The sequence below is a fragment of the Cinclus cinclus genome, chromosome Z, assembly GCF_963662255.1.
Source record: "Cinclus cinclus chromosome Z, bCinCin1.1, whole genome shotgun sequence".
Lineage (NCBI taxonomy): Eukaryota > Metazoa > Chordata > Aves > Passeriformes > Cinclidae > Cinclus > Cinclus cinclus.
Genome location: NC_085084.1, coordinates 14707613 through 14713612, shown reverse-complemented (window position 1 = coordinate 14713612; position 6000 = coordinate 14707613).

Below are 6000 nucleotides of genomic sequence, written 5' to 3'. Positions count from 1 at the left end.
ATTCCCAGCAGAAAGGTCAGACCCAGGAAAACTAAACACATGTTTTTGAGTTCTATCCATTCTGGTCCTTAAGCTATTAACATGACTGGTTGATAGCACTGATCAACTCTTACAAATCAGAAACCTCCTTCCAAACACTAAAATCCATAAAATACATATTTGATATATAAGTATAAATTTGACTAAAGGGGTTAATATAATTTGCCAGGTTTTGTGCTGGCAAAAATTCCTGTATTTATAGAGCACTCAAACCCAGCCTTCCCACTGAACTGCAGACTGCATTAGATGATCTGCTGGTAAAAAAGATTTATTAGGTTAGGATGTTAAATGTAATAATGTCTGGTAATTGAAGTATACATCAGCAGGGGGCATAAAGAAGGTCAGAAAGCATTGAAATGTAAATTAGCCTGAAAATACCTATAAATAATCCATAATTTTATCATAGTTTTGTTTTACTATAAGTATTTGAGTTCTGTTATTGCTTCAGATTGCTGTTTCTAAACATAAGAAAATTAATTATACAAACATTTAAGTATAAGTGTTGTTAAATAGGTATAAAGAAATATTTTTTAAATACAGGTCTATGGTTATATTCTCACAGTTCTTACCTTCCCAAAACCATTGTTATATGTATTTCCACAGGAAAGCACATGGGAAAACAACAAAACAAAGGCTTTATTCATGGACTTACCCTTCTCAAGAAAGAGCAGTATAATTTATTATTGAAGTTTTGAATGTCACAATACTTTCAAACGTGTTATGTTAAACACATTTGAAAACCAAGAGTCAACATATATAAAATAAAGTTATGCCTGAAAAAGTGAGTCTCATCTGTGCAGATGAAAGCATGATTGCAGGTGTAATTCAAAGGATGTGCACAACTCAATTTGCTGATCCTACTTTGACAAGAAACTTAGAAAACTATAAAAGACTAAACTGAATCTCAATGTCTTTTCTAATAGTTCTAGGTCTATTTTGGGTGTAGCTGGTCTAGAAACCTCTAAAGTCATGGCCACTGCTTTCAGTATGTTGTGCTTTTATTTTTGGAAACAGTAATTTTTTTCCCCTGTGGCTGGTAACTATAAGAAAACAGAACATAGAAAATTCAAATATGGTCAGGCTGAATTATTATTTTTATCAATTATTTTGATAAAATTTGGTCCTAACCAGCTATTTCTGAATCTCTTTCTGTGTGATACTGTAAAACACTTATGAAGAGTTGAGACTGCTCTGTATATTGTGATAAGGAGCCACCTCCTTATCCTCCTCACCAAGGCCATCAGAAATGTAAGGAATAGCTTTGGAGAGAGCTCATCACAAAGCTTTAGACTTTGCATTAGGATAGAGTCCAGTGCTCTCCAAAGTATACGTGTGGCAGGGAGATGTACAGCCCAGGATGAGTGCCAGACTGGAGTGAAGAAATATGGGTTCTAGCATTAACAAATAAAATAATATAAAATCAAAATTTTCAAAATAGTGTTTGTTTGTTTCATCTTAATCTCACATTGTTTTAATACCTATTTTGGTAATATTTTATAATGTACATAATACACTAATAGAATTGTACATGTATACAATTTATAAACAAATATATATGCCTCTATAATGGGTGCATGCTCTTACTGACAGAGGTGTGTGATCAAAAAAACTTTTGGAGGTCACTGGTCTAGCCCTAGTACAGCAATAGTATCAGTGAGTAATATCACAGGATATGCCCTTGTTAGACATAAATTCTTTTATCACAGTGAACAGATGTGCCAAGGACATACGATAAAACAAAGGAATTGGAAAAATAGAAGTAATGTAAAGTGTTCCCCCTCCCCCTTTCCACTTCCTTTCATTTTTACATTTTCCTTCTTCCTCTATTTTTCATTATATTTGGCACTTCTCCATCTATTAATTGCTCCACTCCCATTTGGATTAGCTACATTTTTCTTTCAAAAAATATTTTATTTTGAAAAGACAAAAGCTTTAATCTCCTTTTGTATTTTTCTTCTCATTTTTCCTTTTCCACATTTTGCCTAGTTCTGTCAAAATCTCTCACATCTCTCAGCATCTACCCTTTTTCTGCCTCATTCTGCTGGTTTTGCTTTCCACTACCTAACCACAAACTCCTCTCATCTGATCTGCAGATCCATCTTTGGGCCTTCACCAGGCCAAACATTTACCTTACCCTTTTTCCTTTTTCCCCAGTGGAATGTCCTGTTTTCCACATCCTCCCTTTCCTGTTATTTTCTTTTCCCACAAGATGGAAGAGAAATACTTAGCAGATACATGCTTTTGCAGTGTTCTGTTTCCTCTGGCCTTCCGGCTACTTGGCAACCAACCTCCCCTTACGAAAGCAGGAATATCTGAACGTTTGCTGCAGCAAGACCCTTCTCTTCTGTAATGCAGAATGTGGCATGAGTCCATGGACCCTCATCCCCTTCTGGCTGCAGGTTGGAAGATTTCTGAGATGGGCTTGGGAAGCACTGAGACTAGGACAGCTAGGGTCAGCCAGACAAGAGTGGAAGGGACAACAAAGAGCCTGCAGGAAGAAATGGGTGTATGAAGGTAAGGAACAATCTAAACTCAAGGGAAGACTGGCCATATCAGCAGGTGCCAATTGCTGCTATTCGAGTATTAGTACAGGAGAAAACATCACAATAAGCAACCTGGCAACCTGCAACTTAATGATCAAAAGCCTTTGAAGTCTGACACTATTAAATTAGTTGCTTCTCTGCTGCTGCACTTTACAAAAATCATTAACCTAGGTGTTTCAGGACTCAACAATGGCATATGAAATTATCAGTCATAATAAAATGTAATCAAACAAAAGCTATGTAGATACCTATGCACTTAATGTTTTCTCCCCTCTAGAAATTTACTAAAGTTATAAGAAAGAATCAGTACAAGAATTGTCAATGTATATGCAACTTCTTTTGGTCAAAAATATCATAGTACAAAATATTATAGTACATATCAGAAAACTTCACTAACAAGTTAAAGACGACCATTTAAATTAGTTCTCAAAGTATTTGCTGGTACCTGGTTACACTGCTTACACTATGCTAAAAAAATCTAAGTGCTTTGGAGACATGGTTTCTTCTAATAGCATATTTTTTAAAATATTGGACCACAGAAACAGTATCAGCACCTGCATCCCATAATATCCTATATTATATCCAATTCTACACTAATGGTCTCAAAAGAGAATAAAAGTATCTATAGAAATACTAATCCATAAAATACAGCAATGACCAGTTTATATATTTATACACTATTTTTTCTATAGATAATACATATTGTGTCTCTTTTTATCAGATTACTTGAAAGCATAAGCACATATTTTCAGTAATGCAGTTTCTTAGTGCACCCTCAGAATACATTACATTTCAAACAAGACATCATAGGACAACTAAATGTCTAATGAGAGGGAACACTTCCTTCACCAAGAAGAATCATAAAATCTGCTAGAGAATAGCTGGGCAAGATAGCAGCAGAACTGTTCACCAAACCCTGCAAACACAAAAGGGAGGACATTCATTTATGAGTGAAAATTTAAGAAAATGGATTTTAAAACAGAGAAAAGGAAGTATTTATTTTGGAATGATGGAATTGTTGGGTTTGTAGCCATGGAGTAATAGTATCAAGAAGTTCAAAAAGGCAATAAATACAATCACACACTAAAGATTTTAAAGGGCATAGGTTTGTATGTAGTGTTCAATATTTCTAGTTCTCCAGTTTAGGACATCAGCAGAGCACGAGAAGATCTGACAACAGAGAGTATGCATACTAAAAGCCCTTTCTAAATCACACCTCTGACTATCAATGCTGCAGAGAGAGCACTGGGACAGATGGGCAATTTACTTGACTCATTACAGCACTTTTAAAGAGAATTTGTTGCAAGAAAAGTGTTTTCTGAGTATTAGTTGCTAATCTGTTTACAGGTTCTAAGCCATGTGAAAATGTGATACAATTAAAGAAAAGCATAAGTAATCATGCATTTATAGTTGGTCACATGGTTACTGCAGAAAATTTGGCTTATAACAAAGTCATTTGTTTACCTAAATAAAACCTTTCTTGCACACCTTATCCCTATTCCACGTGCAGTCTACACAGTGCAGAAAGCTGCAACAATATAAAACTTAGATATAGAAACAGATGTCTCTGCGTTTTCTATAAGCTCAGTGCAGTGGATCTGCTCCCATCCTCATAATCAAATTGGTTCTTTAATTAGACCTTTGTAACAGGAAAAAACTCCTATGAACCATGAAAGAGAAGCATGGAAAAGCACTGCAGCAACTGAATGATTAATAAATAATAATGATGAATAAAAGGAGTTCAATTTTTAGCTTATCATAAGTGATCACATGATTTACTACAATGAAACTATACAATTATTCAATAGCTGTATATGTATCACAGTCAGGATACATGGAAATGTGTATATTTCAAAACATGAATTCCTAAACAAACACACCTTAGTGGTTCCTGGTTACTTCTAAAATCCAATTGCTTAATGAAGTCATACATTACTAATTGCAAGTCAGAACAAGTGATAGAATAAATAATTAAAATAACAGAAAAAAAATACCATTAAACACGCACATTCTTATGGCCCCATCCTCACATGCCACAATGTGACTCAGAACAGCTGTTGAACACTGACAAAGCAATAATCAGAAGTAATAATGCTTTGTTCACATGTGAATGCTATTGTTCATATATGATTATTTCTTAAAAGAGCGACTTGCCATGGAATTCATCAAATTGTTAAAGCTGCAAAAGGTCTTTAAGGTCAATAAGTCCAATCACTACCACAGCACTGCTAGGTCTTCCACATCCCACTCATGTCTCCAAGTACTTTGTCTACTTGTCTTTTAAACAGTGACTCGACCACTTCCCTGACCAGCCTCTTCTAATCCCTGACTGTCTCTTTGGTGACAATATTTTTGTTAATATCCAATCCATACCCACCCTGGTACAACATGAGGCCATTTTCTCTTTTTCTGTCACTTGCTACTTGGAAAGAGAGACCGAATAATTTAAAAAACCCTGTTGATGTAACTTCTGTGGAAAGCAAGCCTAAATGTTACAGACCAGACAGACATGGGGAAACACAATATGATTTTGTAATGCATGAATAATGCCTTGTATAAAAATCAATTTCCTTGCATTAGAAAATGAAAATGTGGCAGGACAACAGTGCTTTGTACCAACAGTCTGAACTGGCCATGGACTAAAGGTAATATTTACCTTACCTGCATTACTCTGGAGTTTCTTCTGGATTGCATATTCAGATTTGCCAGTCCTTGTGGTTTTATCATACCTTGTGATATCATATATCTCTGAAGAGGTCTAGTTACTGACAAGTGAATCTCACCTTCTCCTTGAAACAGAGCCCTCATGACTTTGTGACGACAAAGAAGCACATAAAATACAGCCTACATATCATCCTAACTGCTAGATTACTCAATTTGTCATCGGTAACCCAAAATGTTGCTGTATTCTGTATCTCTTTGTGCCCAAAATTGTTCCTGTCTCTCTGACCCTGCAGCCGGGAAGGGGGTGTGGGCGTTATCAGGTCCTTTTGAAGTCGGCTTTCACAGCAGCTCATTCCTACTTGCCATGTGGGTTTTGGCTCGCTGACTCCTGGTCTTTGCCCAAGCAGAGCCGCTTCTTTTTGGGATCTCGTTCAGGTTTTTTTCTGTCATGTTGGAGAGTCTGCAGCTAGCAGTTTTGAGCTGCCAGGAGGAAAATGCCACACGTGTCGCCTTTACCACCGCACCGAGCGGGGGCGGCCCGCTCCTGCAAGCTGGTCCAGATCCATCGGTCCCCGCTCCAGGAGAGAAGTCTGCCGAGCCCAGCCACCTTGCCTTCACTGCTCCAGCCGAGAGAAGGGGGAGTCCTTCCGCAGTTTTACAGCCCTTGATCCGCGTGAACACGAGCCGGAGCCCCAGCTGGAGATAAGGAGAGCGCAGGAGGATGGTGGGGAAAGACTGGCACCACCTCTCCCTT